Source organism: Macaca nemestrina, chromosome 9, assembly GCF_043159975.1.
Source record: "Macaca nemestrina isolate mMacNem1 chromosome 9, mMacNem.hap1, whole genome shotgun sequence".
NCBI lineage: Eukaryota > Metazoa > Chordata > Mammalia > Primates > Cercopithecidae > Macaca > Macaca nemestrina.
This window is the reverse complement of record NC_092133.1, coordinates 90,082,313-90,096,977: the sequence shown is the minus strand read 5'-3', so window position 1 is coordinate 90,096,977 and position 14,665 is coordinate 90,082,313. Positions and strand designations below refer to the sequence as shown.

Genomic DNA, 14,665 nt, shown 5'->3' with positions numbered 1-14,665 from the left:
GTTTTTGAAGGAGCCCAGGTAGAGGATCTTTTAACACAATCGACGTTTGAGAATCACTTTTCTACAGACTCTGCGAACCTCGGGTGGAATCATATATTACAAAGTGCTGAATGAAAGCTTCCAAAGTGTCCTCCTGCATCTACGTTCTCTGGGGCAGAAAGAATCAGCCCAGTTAAGGGCAGCTGCTGCCCCAAGGGCGAGGCATCAAACCTGCTGTTTGCAGGCTGGCCTGCAAGTGTGGAAGCTCAAGAGCCACGGTCCCCACGAGGTTCAGAATGGCTGAGCTTGGAGACCCAGCAGAGGGAGATGAAGGAAACTATGTAGGCTGGAGACTGCCCATTTTTCCCTCTCCTGGTGAGAGCTTCTGGTGAGAGAAGAGAACTGAAGTCACTGTCTTTATGTTTAGAGAGGTGAGTGTATGGAGGCAGGTCAGGGAGAACACAGCATAGCCATTTATGCAGTCAGTGCTGCTGCCCTCGGCTCACCAGGGAAAGCTTCAACGTGCTGCTCAGAGAAGCGAGCACTGTTTTCCTGAGACCCTGAACACCCAATTCCCAAATCTCAGGAGTTGGACCACGGCCCTGAACATGCAAGCTTTTGCTCTGGAAAGCTAAGCCATCCAGAGAAGTCTCTGTGTTTGTGAACAAGCAGAAGAGGGAGAATGGTGTTTTCAAGACTGGGAAGATGCCCCGGGCAGGCAGGAAAGAGCAGGTGAGCCCTGGGAACCTGTCCCCATCCAAACCAAGGTCTGGGGGTAGTTAGGGCTTTGGAGAGTGGGAAGCCAGTCCTTCACAGCTGCATGGAAGCTGGAAATTACCCTCTGCTGCTTCTGAGCCAAGGGGGAAACCTTCCTTCTGGCCAAGAACAATGTGGTAAGAGTGGCATTTCTGTGGCCCCTGAGCCTCAGAGCCCTAAAGATGACAGAATCATGAAGCCAAGAGGACATAGCAGTAGCTGTGATGCTGATCACAGACTGAGGAGCATCTCCTGCCCGTTTCCAGGGCTCTTGGGCTCCAAGATCCCTGCATGATCTAATTGAAGAGGAAGGACTTCAATTAGATGAGAACAGCCAGCATCGTGTTTCTTCTTAACCCTAGGGAGCAGATGCTCGGAGCCAGGTGTAATTTGATTTGGAAAAATAAAGAAATGTGATGCTTCTTGCATCTGATTGTGGAGGAGCAACTCATAACTTACACCCTCTGCTTATTAATTCCTCCATCTGCATGTGAGCGATTTTAGATCACCTTAACTCGGCTGCTGAAAGCTGCACCCTCCTTATCGCTCAACACCCAGCATACTCGACACACCTCTTGCGAGAGCTAAAGTTTATATAAATATTATGTCTTACGTTCTTATCAATTTTCCAGTTTTCCAGTATTTATGTTTTAGATTTCTGGAAAATCAGTTTTCCAGTATTTATGTTTTAGATTTCTTGCCACCCCTTGCAGGTGGGACCAGGAGGGGTGGGGCGAATTCTTGGCCAGAAAATTTTTGAAGTGGCTCCCAAGAGAGTGAGGAGCTGAAAAATAAAGAAAGCAAACCTTGAATATGTTTGCAGCAGCCTGAAGCAATTTTATAAAGTAGGGTGAGAGGGCTTGCCAAAGATACAGGCATGGAAATTATTTCCCTTTTTAATGCAGATAGATGAAAATGAGAAAATTGTAATCCTAAGAGGTAATTCACCCAAATGGAAAGGTCTCTTAGCATGCCCACTAGTTATATGTTTCCATTTTTTTCTAGTAAATATACATATATATATAAATTGATACAAAATTCAAAGGAACCAAAGAAATACAAAATAAAATAAAATAATTGGTCTTCTCCCCTCTGCCTTTCAGTCCCTCTGGTTGTCTTCCCCAGAGGAGAACATTACTGTTTTCTTCTCTATCTTTGCAGAAATATTCTATGCACATCTAGTTATATACGTATATAAATATATTTTAATACAAATGAGACCTTACTGCACACACTGCTCTGGGCCTTGTTAGATGGACCACACTTTATTAAACCAGATCCCTCTTAATGGACATCAGAACATGTCCAATAGTCCAATATTATAAATGATGCTGAAATAAATATCGGTGATGTATTTCCAAGTCTCTAGAATACTGAATGCAGGGTTTACCTAAGACACAGGAAATGTTTTTAAGGGCAATGTTCTGGGTTGAGTTGGCTCGTGGAAGAAAATATGAGAGCCGTGTTCAGGATTCCCTCGGGAACAGAATGCTGGCCCCTCCCCAGCTCAGACCCATGCCCAGCACTGTCGGGGGCCATTCATTTCTCCAGGACTCTCCTGGGAGAGGTCGTACCGGGATGCCTTCATTAGTTAGGGTGGAAAGATGTTTCCCCTTTAAGAGGAATAACTTTCCTCTTCACAAGTGGTCTAGAAAAAAGAACGTAAAATTGAAAAAGTGGAAAACACAGGTCAAGATGAGGCAAAATCCAGAATCACTTCAGACCTGAGCGGGGAATCAGCTCAACACGCAGAGAGAGAGAGCGGGGACCACCAGGGCAGCTAGAAACCTGAGCGAGTGTCAGAGAGGCAGAGTGAACTTTTGTAACAGGCTCGGCTATAGGAAATTCTTGGGACACTTCCTTTCCCAATAAAACTGCACGTAACAAAGCTGTTTTTGACAGGGTTGAAGATTTTGTGGAAGGGATACAGAGGTCTTCACTTTGCAGGTGCAAGAGATCCCCGAGATAAGTCCACTGGGGTTGTCAAGGTCATTTCATTTGTGGCCCAAGGTTGACACAGTTTGAGGACAAGGAAGAAAACTAGAGAAAGCCTTGCCCTGGGAACAAGAGAATCCAACCAAGCCCCATTCTCCCTCTTTTTCAGGACAAGGTCGTCGGGACACAATGGGGTTATGGAGAGGGGAGAAACAAAGGAAAAAGCACTTTATAATCATTACCTCATTTAATTCCTGCAGAAGGGGAGGGAGAGAGCATTGTTTCCATTATGTGAACCACATTCCAGAAAAATTGGAGAATAGTAAAAGAGAGAGAAAAAAAATCAGCCCTAATCCCATAATTGAAGCAAAGTTATTGTTACCATGCTGGCAATTGTTTTCACACCGACATCTTAATGTGTTTATTATTATTTTTATATAATTATGGTCAAAGTGTTACAACTCAACTCTATAGCCTCCTTTCTAATTTTTCGTTAACCATTACAGAGTATACAATTTCCATGTTGCCAAATTCTCCAAAATCATCACCTTCCTGAACATGAACCAATCATCGCCACAGTGTCAGCTTGACTTGGACAGTTCCTTACTGTTGAACATTTGCATGACTCTTGGGGCTTTATTTCTGCATTATTTTAAATAATAGTACAATTTCAGATTGTTTTGTTAAGATAAATTTCCCCAACGGGTAGGGAAGTAAGGGGCAGGGGAGAGGAAGTGAGTGGACAACCATCCTAAGATGCCCTCAGGAACTTGGAAATAAGATTTCCTTTGAGAGTTCTGCTGTAACAGCCGACCCATAATCAGGGAGTATAGCAATTTGAGACATTACCCTGAAGGGTTAGAGGCAGCCAAAAGTGAAACAGTGTTGAAGGCACCAAAGTAGCTGAAGAATGTGACCATCAGAAGAGGGTGGGCTGACCCGTGGAGCCCAGAAAAAGTGGTCATACCAGTTAGAGTGTTGGGGGGATGCTGGGTAACCCTGGTTTACTCCTGTTTTCTCAGTGTCATCAGTAACAACTCCCTCCCCATCTCACTCTCAAAACTGTCTTATTTCAGAAAACAAATTACACAGTCCTCTCCTATGGATGACTTGGCAATGGGCAGGCCTCTCTCTTCCAGAAGGACCAGATGGATGCACCCTATTTTGAACAAAAGAGTTGGAAGAGGACAAGTTGCGTCTGAGAGAGGGGTGATGGTTACTGCCCCAGGAGGCTGGGTGCCAAGCCTGCCTGGACACATGTGCTCCAGTGGGACAGGGCCTCTGGAGGTACGGCTGAGAAGGGAGCTGCAGAGATAAGCATGGCTCTGCACCCCAGGAGCCGCTGGGGGGACTCTGACCACCACATCAGGGGAAGGGTCACCCCAAAGCCTCCCCTTGCCTGCTGGGACCCAGCACTGCCTTGCGGCTATAACACCTGTGAACTGAAGGACCAGAGCCCTCCTCCTGGAGAGAGGGAGGCTCACCAAACACTCTCTGGACTTCGCACATGATCCTAAAGGCGAGCTGACCTTGCAGTGAAGACGTCTGCCTGCCCACCAACACTGGGGCAGTGTGCTCAAGCAGGTTTTGTGACATCTGGGAAAATAAAGGAATGCAGTGCCATTGGCTGGATCTGAGTGTGTGCAGCAATTCAGGCTTGACAGATGGGTGCAGCAGCCTGCAGGTCCCACACGTCCCCAGGTGCAGCCTTTCCCCGCTCTGATGTCACACTCACCATAGTACCCTGTGGGCGTGGCAAGAGGACCCCCAGGCAGATCCATGTCTCCCTGTCAGTTAATTAGGCACTATATTTTATGCTTTGGTTTTATGAATTTGGACAGCTCAAATCAGTGTACAGGGGTTCACTCAACCCTGAGATGGTTAAAAAAAACTGAGTTTCTGAGCCACAGAATGAAGGGCAGACCCATCCTCAAAACACTTGATGAATTTTTTTTCTTTTGTCTGCCTTTGGTTGCTCTGTATTTTAACTTTTAAATTAGTCTGAAATTTGCTTTTTGTTTAGGACTAAATTGCTCTTTCTCCCCAACTGCAAGCAGGTTATTATCATGTGATTTGTGGAAAATACTTTTATTTATGAGTATTTGTGTTGCTTTATGAACCATATAGCTTATTCATTCATAAGCCAAGGTCTTTGAATTATTTATTCTGTTTTGTTGATTTGTCTATTCATGAACAATGACCAAATTGTTTTGAGCATCATATCCTGATAACATTAATAATTATAAAAACCAATCTTTTTATTCAAAGATGTATGTTGAACACTCATATTATTATTTTCAAAGTTACTTCAGAATTTGTTCTATTTCTAAAATAGCCAGGAGGATATTGAAATGACCTACACTAAGTGTGTGCATTAATCTAGGAACAATTGATATTTTCACAACAGTCATTTTCTTATTCAGGGATACAATATTGTTCAAATGTGTATGTTATTTTTTGTGTACATTTTATATGCCAATAAAGTTTTGTAATTTTCTTGGTTGCAATCACACTGATTTTCCTTAAAAATACTCCAAGATGTTTTATGATATTTGTTGTTATTCTTTATATGTTTTTTCTCATTAAATCTGCTTATTGCTGGAGAGGTATGTAATTTAACAGCCATCTTACGGATGACAAAACTGGGGCTCAGGGAGGTTCATAAATTGTTCAAGATTTATGAAGCAATTAAGCTGGGGAGCAGCAGCATGAAGCAAATGAGGACAAACCCCGACACCCACATGAGTGTTTCTTTATTCTGCTCTGTGTCTGGGCTCTTGGCAGCCTGTGGTGTTGTGAGCGGGCCTGTTCCCTTCTCCCCTCCATGCTGACTTCCCTCCCGTGTCTCCGTGGAGACTGGCTTTCCTTCCCACTGTGTTGCACTTTCATCTCCAGCCCTTTCCAAAGTGCCCTCCTTTTCTGAGAATGCCTGCAACTCTGTCTCCCACAGGAAACGTTCATCATGCTCACCATCCTTGCCTTTCGTGTTTTCCTTGCGACCATTGGGGAAGAGACCTCAGTGAGCAGAATGCACAGCCAGGGAGCGGAGGTCTGAGCGTGGGGATCAGCTCAGAACATGAGACCAGATCACAGATACCCGAGTCACCAGGCTACAGCCTGTGCAGCTGGACATGCTCGCCGTCTGCGAGGGGTGCCTGGGGCTCTGTGGGTGTCCAGTTGGCTGTGGGGCAGGAGTGAGACTGGATACTCTGCTTCAGGTGATCCATCCAACTCACATTTGGTTTATACCCATGAAGCCACAGGCTTTTCCTGAAGGAAAGCTGTGGTGTGTGGCCTCCCGGACTGGCCACCCTCCCCTGGTTGTGATCAGTGTTCTGAAGCCAGTACCAGTGGTGGACAAATCCCACTTAGTGGTGATCTCACTCAGCCATGGCTTTTCGCTCAGTTGCTCCTACGAGAAAGATGGACACAGCATGGTTATCCCACATCCATGGAACTTCCAGTTTTGGGAGACGACTTCTCTGGGTCCCTTTGTCACCACTCACAATTCTCTGTGCAATATCCTACCGCAATTCAGATGGATTAACTGAAGCATGGCAAAATGATAAGACTGGCCAAAGCCCACAGGGAAGCCGAGAAAGGGAAAGCTGGCCTCGAAAGCCGCAGACTGATGTCTGCTGGGGCTGCAGGTCAGCTGCCCTAGGTCTGCAGGCATTCAAAATGGAGCAGAGGCTCGGCCCCTGCCCTCCTGAGATGTGCCAGAGGCAGGCACCTGGGAGTGTAACTTGAAGGAGGAGCTAGAGGCACTGTGGGTCTGGTTCAGCTTCCCAGAGGGCCTCATAAGAAAGGTGTGGTTCAGAGGGAAGCCTGGTGAGGGCTTTGCGTAGAGAAGGGCAAGGAGGGCACTGTTCTTTCTTAGGAAGAGTCAGAGAGCCACTGAACCAGCACATGCTCTGTCCCCAGAAGCGGTGGCACTCTCACCTCACTCTTCCACCACCTGCCTCTGTAACCCAGCTGAAGCCACTTTCCCCTCACAGAAGTCCTGTCACTGACTTCCCAGAAATGAGGATAGGCACGTTCACCACTTCAGAAGAAAGGACTCTATAAGCACAAATGATGGGAGACTCTCAGCCCCAAGAAAGATGTTTTTCAAAAGACCAAAGAGGGTAAATAACAAAAGCACGGATGATGTGAGGTCCAGGCGCTATTTTTAGGGTGGTTCAGGACAGACGGAAGATGGAAGAGGTGATGCTGGCTGCCGGTCCTGCTCCGTTTTGGTCCTCACCCCCGGAAAGCACTGAATCCTTGATTGTTTGGTTAAAAACATCCCAGAGTGGATTTTGTTGTTAGCTGCTCTTGATCTTTTAAAATTTCCTGCATGTGCTATTGACTGCACCCCCGGCCTTGATAGAAATCCAGACAAAATTGTCAGCCTATGAGCTGTGGCTTTGTCATCAGCAGGCTCAGCCATTCTGGCGACAGGGGCAGGAGGCTGCGGGGCAGGAAGTCGGGCTGTGAGCCAAGCCTGAAGTGACTGGAGAACAGCCTCAGACCCACCCTGGCCTCTCGTTTCTCCGTTCCTGCTCCTGCACCGGGCAATGGATGATATTCCTATGTAGGAAACCAGAGGAGAAATTCTGCCGCAAGCACAAAACAGCCTTACACAGTGAGTTATCAGAAATGCCACTAAATGTTGCAGGTGTGCATTTGCAACTTTAAGGAACACGCGGCCCCGGGCTTCACTGGGCCCCTTCACCATCCAGCCCTATACCTGAAAGGTGGGGCCTACCAAAATGCAGATGGATGAAACCACCACAGCCAGATTTCTCCGTGTGTCCTAACTTCTGCATAGTCCAAGCTGAGTTAGCCTCACTCTAAGGAATGGCATGATGCGAGGTTCTCCTGGAAGGAGGGGGTTACCTTAAGACCCTCTGGATCTAAGTGGAGCCTAGCACATGACTGGCACTCACCGACTGGTGAAGGAGAAAGAGAAATGGTGAAGGAGAGGAAGGGAATGGAGGAAGGGGAGAAAGGGAGAGGCAGGAAGGCGAAACCAGAAAACAGGCAGACACGGAGCAGAAGACCTTCACCCACCCAAACACAAATCTCCAAGCCAGAGCACTTCAGCAGCCGGCAGGGCTGGAACCAAAGGGGTCATAGCAGGAGGTGGCCTGAAGCAAAAGAGTCAAAAAGAGAGGACGGTGAAGTCACCGAGGACATCTCATGCTCCCTCCATCGAGGCCTCAGTCACAGAGGCCTTCTTGCTGCTGAGTTCCTAAAATGGAAGAACCACAGCGTGGCAATGACTCAAAAATGTTTGCTCACGGCATTTAACAACCAGCAGCAGGGCCAGGTGCGGTGGCTCACGCCTGTAATCCCAGCACTTTGGGAGGCCAAGGTGGGCAGATCACAAGGTTAGGAGATCGAGAACATCCTGGCCAACATGGTAAAACCCCGTCTCTACTAAAAATACAAACATTAGCCAGGAGCCAGGCGTGGTGACCTGTGCCTGTAATCCCAGCTGCTTGGGAGGCTGAGGCAGGAGAATCGCTTGAACCTGGGAGGCGCAGGTTGCAGTGAGACGAGATCACGCCACTGCACTCCAGCCTGGCAACAGAGCAAGACTCCATCTCAAAAAAAAAAAAAAAAAAAAACCGGACGCATTTTTGCCATTCATTTCTTAGCATGCAGACTTCATCAAAAGCAGCATTTAACTCTTCCTCTTCCTCTTTATCTCCCCAAGGGATGCATTATGATCTACAGCTCTACCCTTAGTCCTGAAGGAAGTTAGGTAAACTCTGGAGTGGGAAGACTGGTGTTTCTGTCTCCTCAGCTACGTAAACACGCCTTCAACTGTTACATGCTGCAACTATAAAATACAGTTTTATAACAGCCCGTTTCATGTTTCACAGCCCGGCTTGCATTTCAGTTTGTGGGAGGGTTGTGGAGGGAGGTGGGCCGGGAACTGGGGAGAATACACACGGGGAGTTCATCAAGGTGTAGTTTAACGGTAACTGTTGAAATAAAAGATGAGAGGAATACCAATTTCTGTGAAAGGCAGACGTTAACACAGCCCTGTCAAAGCTCCAGACGGATATTGGCATTGAATATGTGCAAGGTGGGCTCCCATGACAGGCCACCCCCTAGCATTCCTCATGACCAGTTGTACAGTTATTCACAAGACAAGACGAGTGTGAGGTGCCTCCTCTGAGCAGGACACGATGGAATTTGCCCCGTCTTGTGTGAACCAGAGTCTCTGAAACTCACCCTTGAGTTAGAAGAAAGGTAATCGAATCAGAACACCCCTGAACAGCACTGTTTTTTAAAAAAATCTTTTATTTTAGCAGAACCTCCCAGTGGCCATTCCGACTAAGAAAAAAACTGAAGAGACTAATCTTCATTTCCATGGCTAGAAATACAATTTGAGAGCACATTTTACCTAAGGGTATTAAATTATTTGACTACTCTGAAAACCTTTCCCAAACCTTAAGGATTTTAAAAGGAGGGAGTGCCATTGCCTCTGCTTCACAGAGGGAGAAACTGAATGAGAGGAACAGGAGTTTAGACAAGTTCACCCAGCATTCATTTGAAGGAGTCAAGGTTAAACCTCAGCATTCCCAACAACGCAAATTTGACAGTACTAGAACCTCAGGAATTCTGATTTCTAAAGATCTACTTTATCGAAAGGTAAAAAATATAAAGAAAAATCCCCCAATATAGAAAACTGGGATCCCAACAGTTAAATATATGTTCTGCGTGTGTACAAAGTCAGAAGTTTAGAAAAAAGGCACGTCAGAAACTGTGACCTCCCTTGCCAGTGTAGCTCTCCTGAGTAGCATAAATAAAGTGCCTGAGAATCCATTTTAAAGAATTCTTTAATCTCTTGTAAGTCTGGAGTTAAGTATTCTGAATTCAGTGCAAACTCGTCTATATTCTTGTTGAGAATACATTCATTTACACTAATGTCAAACTTCTAAGGCCCCAGCATCTACATAGTTTTGGAAAATTCTTTCATGCTAGAACCAGAGAAGTCTCAGGCTTCCTTTACAGCCACGATTCCTGGTCACCCTGACACTGAAAGTGTCAAGTTTTGAACGTGAACAGAGTTGGTCATTTTATCAGTATTTCAGGACTCAGCAGGTTTTTTCTTTTTTCTTTTCTTTCTTTTTTTCTTTTTTTTTTTTTTGAGAAGGAGTTTCGCTCTTCTTGCCCAGGCTGGAGTACAATGGTATGATCTCAGCTCACTGCAGCTTCCACCTCCCGGGTTCAGTCAATTCTTTTTTTTTTTTTTTTTTTTTTTTTTTTTTTGAGAAGGAGTTTCGCTCTTCTTGCCCAGGCTGGAGTACAATGGTATGATCTCAGCTCACCGCAGCTTCCACCTCCCGGGTTCAGTCAATTCTTCTGCCTCAGCCTCCCGAGTAGCTGGGATTACAGGTGCTCGCCACCACGCCCAGCTAATGTTTGTATTTTTAGTACAGACAGGGTTTCACCATGTTGGCCAGGCTGGTCTCGAACTCCTGATCTCAGGTGATCCACCCGCCTTGGCATCCCAAAGTTCTGGGATTACAAGCACGAGCCACCGTGCCCGGCCCTGGGACTTAGCTATTTCTCACCATAAATCCAAAATCTGAAAATTCTCGTTTCAAAGAACTAGATTTGTTTGTGTTCATGCCAGCAATTTTCTAAGCTGAAGATGCTTCCTTGCTGTGCACTGAGATGATATGTAGGTCAACTTGACTGTTTTAATCAACTACAAGCTCATGTAATTTTCTGTGTCACAACAGCTTTCCAATATAATACTCTTATCTCTGAAAACACTGCATTTTAAAAACAAAACAAAACAAAAATTGGTCATTGATTTTTAAAACACAAAGAAACTCTCCTGTTATGTATTTTTTGTAATTTAGTAAAAGTGAGCACTTGGGAAGAGCTCCCTGCAACACACGATGGCCTTGGTGAGGCCTGCGATTCACATTCTGGGCTGTCAGCTCTGATCTCACAGTGCTCACAGCACTTGGCCACCACCGCTTCCTCGAAAGAAGCATTTAACTCTTCCTCTTCCTCGTGAATGCATCAGTGGCTAACCGGAGAGTGCGCTCAGGGGCCCTTCATGGAGTCTCTGTGAGGAAATCTGATTGTCTCCACGTCGCAGAGGGATTTGTGGAGGTCCAGGATCGGGTGGGCTGCCCCATGTCACACGGCTTGCAAGTGGAATCCTGTCTGAGAGGCACCAGATCCCATCCTCTTTCCACTGTATTGCTTTTCTATGCAATGGAAGAAATTGAAGTACACCTTTCATCAGGTGTCCGCCATTGGCTCCAGTTTGATTTCTGAGTCTAATCTACATTACATATAAACCCATCTACCTAATCCATATTATAGGTAGAAATACATCCTTCATCGGCCTCATCTCCTTCATCCCCAATGCCTCCCAGGTTGAATCACAATGAGCCTGGCTCTGCAATTGGCTCTTAGCTGTGGTCTCTGCAATTCCACCCTTGCCCTCTGCCCCTATAAGCATTCACCACCCAGCACCCAGCATGATTTCATAAACACGTAAATAAATCCATCACTCTCTGCTCAGTGCTTTCTGGTGGCTTCCCAGGCCCTCAGAAAGAAACCCAGATTTCTTAGTGTGCCCTTTGTACCCTCTACTGAAGCACACACATGACCCCAGCCACTCATGCATGAATCTGATACAAAGGGCCATCTCATTCACCACGCTCCACATTCTTTGCAGTCCCAAATGCTCCAACCTCATTCGCACCTGGGGACCAGTCTGTCCCTGCCTGGTGTCTTCTGGCTTACTTTCATGCCATCCGGTTCTCAACTAAAATGTTCTCATGGAAGCAGAATGGTCTGGAAGCCAAGTCCTGTGATTTTGCATCACATCCTCTTGCCTTCTCTTCTTCACTGCACTGTAGCTCTCTGACATTGGCACTCTTTCCCTCCATTCACTGTTTCCCACCATGCACCGTCAATTAGAATGTTGGCTCTCTGCAAACAAGGCTGTGTCTGCTCCAGGACTGAACTGTAGTTGGAAAAAACAGATGTAAAACTCACCTGCTGAATTTCCTGATGCTCCATAGGACTGTCCTCCCAGCACTGGACCAGCCTCCTCCCCTCTGGGTGGTCTCTTCTCCAGGTCAAATGTGCCTTGTGTGTGAGCTGTCCCCCATGCCACGTCTAAACTCTACCCCATGTGAGGGCCCCCTGAACTCTGCAGACTCCAGATCTGAGCTCAGCCCTGCAAATGCCACATAACTGGACGATGTGACTCCAGGGAGAGCCTTGAACACATGGAAAGGAGCCCAAGGTTAGCAAGAGGAGCCCGGTTCTGCAGAAAGTTCAACTAAGATGGCTATAGTCCTTTCACTGCCCCTCACCCTTCACTCTACCATTGCTGGGGCCGGGGGTCCTGGATGGTGGGAGCTCTCTCTGCCCCAGCTGCTCCAGCCAGATCCTCCTCTCCCGGCCTCATCCACACAACCTCCAAACCTCCATGAGTGGCCTTATTGGCGAAGATAAGACTCCAGGCTCAGAGGAAAGCACCTACTCTTAAGGCTGAGAACCAAAAGCAAGGGCTTCTCTCCAGGAATGCGCCCCTCAGAGGGAAGGTTCTAGTGAGGCAAGGAGTGCCAAGCTCACCCTTGGAAGGTTTCTATAAACCTCTGGCAGGCCTCTTCTCACTTCTCAGGAGGTGAGCTAATTTCTTGGTTGAGTCAATGTAGTAGAAAGTCAAGATGGTTTGATATCCATCTGACTCGGAGTCAATGTAATTTGTCAATTCAGAAAACTCAGTCTACGACAGGATTCGTGATCTGGTGAATTTGACTTTTCTGCCTCAACAGCCACGTGTGGCAAACGCCCCCTCACTCTTGGTTTCTGAATTCTCCTATCTAGGAACTGGAAAGGCCCTTAGGTCTCAGAATCTACCTTATACTGTAGAACCCATGGGCGAGTCCCCCTGAAAAAGGCAGGATGGCACTGGGAGCCCAGTCTCCTGGGTCCTGGCCACGGCTCTGCCTCTACCCACAGGAGGTTCTGCTCTGATCCTGCACATCTCTGCATCTGTGACCACAGCATAGTTATACCCTGTGACTTCTGAGGCTACTTTCAGCTCTGGGATTTCATACTCAGGATTTATAGTTGTAACTGGTTCGAGGCCTACCTCCTCAATGAGGTCTTTTTGATGGCCCTGTCTAAACATGTCCTTGTCTCTCCTCTGTGGCTGCACACTGCTTGCTTCCTTCACACCCTCACCTGCCCTACCATGACTCACCCCCTCCATGTTTGCACTCTCCACCTCCTGCGTGGTTCTCCAGGCACCAAGATGCCAGGGAGCCAGTACTCTCCTTCAAGGCCACAGCCCCAGGACCCAGCACAGTGTGCCTGGCACCAAGGAGGTGCTGGACATTTGCTGAGTGAACTGATTATAGCCTCTACCTCTGAGGATGCATTTGTGGGAAAGGGCAGTTCACCCTTCACAAGGCTGGGGATGCTGTGTGTGAGCCTAAAATATCCAGATTGAGCTCAAATCAGCCTCAGTCCAGTTTGGTCTCAGGTCTAACCATTGACTCTTCTAACCTTATTAGCAATTACTCAAATTAAAAAAAAAAAAAAAGCATAGAGTTTTTTTAGAATCCTCTTTTAAAATCCTTCCCTTTTAATTTGGAATATAGTGGCTTGGGAGAGCTGGAAGTCGAAAAACAAAGCGATTCATTCTCTGGCCAAGAAATGTTCAGAAGCAACAATGGTCACGTTTATACTACCATGGCAAAAAGAGAATGCTTAAATTAAACCATTACTGATTTAAATTCACGAACTAAGATAATTGATATTGAATATTGAAATTAAAGACTGCATTTGTGTTCTTAAGTCTGCCTGGTGGAGAACATTTGAGTAATATTTGTCTTTAAAGAGTACGTGGGTGATGAACCCTGAAAATAGCCTTCCTTCTATATCAAATATGACTTTAACAAAACAAGTTGGACTACATTCAAATCTGCTTACATAAATGGAGTTTGTAATTTTTCTTAATGATTTGAGATTCTATAGTAATATCACGGCCACATGTGGATTTGAAGAGATATAAGCTTTACAAAAATCTAACATAAATTAAACTTCATTCTATATTTATTCAATACATATTCTTGTTTCAGGAGAAAATATTTACTGGATGATACCTTTGTGAGAACCATTCTCAGTAGCAGATTGTTATAATGACATGGTTTCTTGCTTTAACAAAAAATAAATGGTATCATTTAAAAAAGAAAAAGAAAAAAAAAAGCTCTCCCCATTGGTGGCCTGGGAAGGGAGCACATGGTGACGCTCAGCAGCTATCTCAGCTGCAGCCCTCCTGGCAGGGTGGGGTGGAAGGCAGGCAGTTCTCTGCTCTGAGGCTGCAAATGTGGAGGCAGCAGAGCCCAGGGAAGTCAGGTGCCCTGGCCGCTGCCCCTGTACTCCAGCGACTGTCCTGGGGGCAGTGAATGCTGAGACAGGGTCCAGGTGGAAAGCTGGAATCGCTTGGATTTCCCCAGAGCATCCCTTGTCACCATGTCATATTCTGCCAGGCAGCCTACAGCATCCAACAGCATCTCAGAAATGGGGACTGTCTGGGGTAAGTGCACGTTTTTTGTGTGTATTTGGTGTGTTTGGTTTATTTTAATTATTTTAAGCTCAAAGTCGAACTCTACTCTCCCATCCTCCTGAGCTGTCATTTATGGAAATCGCAATGTCCCCACAGGACCTGTGTGTGAAAAGATAAGGCCATGTGAGAAGAACTTTGCCCATGGGCACCCCTCTGCAGGCTCAGCCAATGTAGGACTCTGTATTCACCCTGCCCTGTGGCACAGCCCTCTCTGGCACTAGGTGACCTCGGGATGTTGTCCTCCTGCTCTCCAGTCAGCCTTGCACTCTCCTCTCAACTCTGAGGCCAGTAAAGGAAGGGAGTCCACTTGAGTGGAAATGCCGAGGGCGTGGCCCCAGGGGCAGATCAGAGCAGGCCAGCCGCGTGTGCAGAGCTCCGAGTCTC

The 14,665-nt window shown here is 46.5% G+C and overlaps 1 long non-coding RNA gene across 5 annotated transcripts in view; it reads right to left on the bottom strand.

Moving 5' to 3' along the window:
* Positions 1-1,847: 1,847 nt before the first annotated feature.
* Positions 1,848-14,665, bottom strand: part of LOC105486594 (uncharacterized) — a 72,916-nt gene continuing 60,098 nt past the window's right edge. For all 5 annotated transcript variants that reach the window (XR_011607999.1, XR_011608003.1, XR_011608000.1 and 2 more), the window contains one exon: positions 1,848-11,662. This is a non-coding gene — a long non-coding RNA (uncharacterized lncRNA). The remainder of the gene's footprint in view (positions 11,663-14,665) is intronic.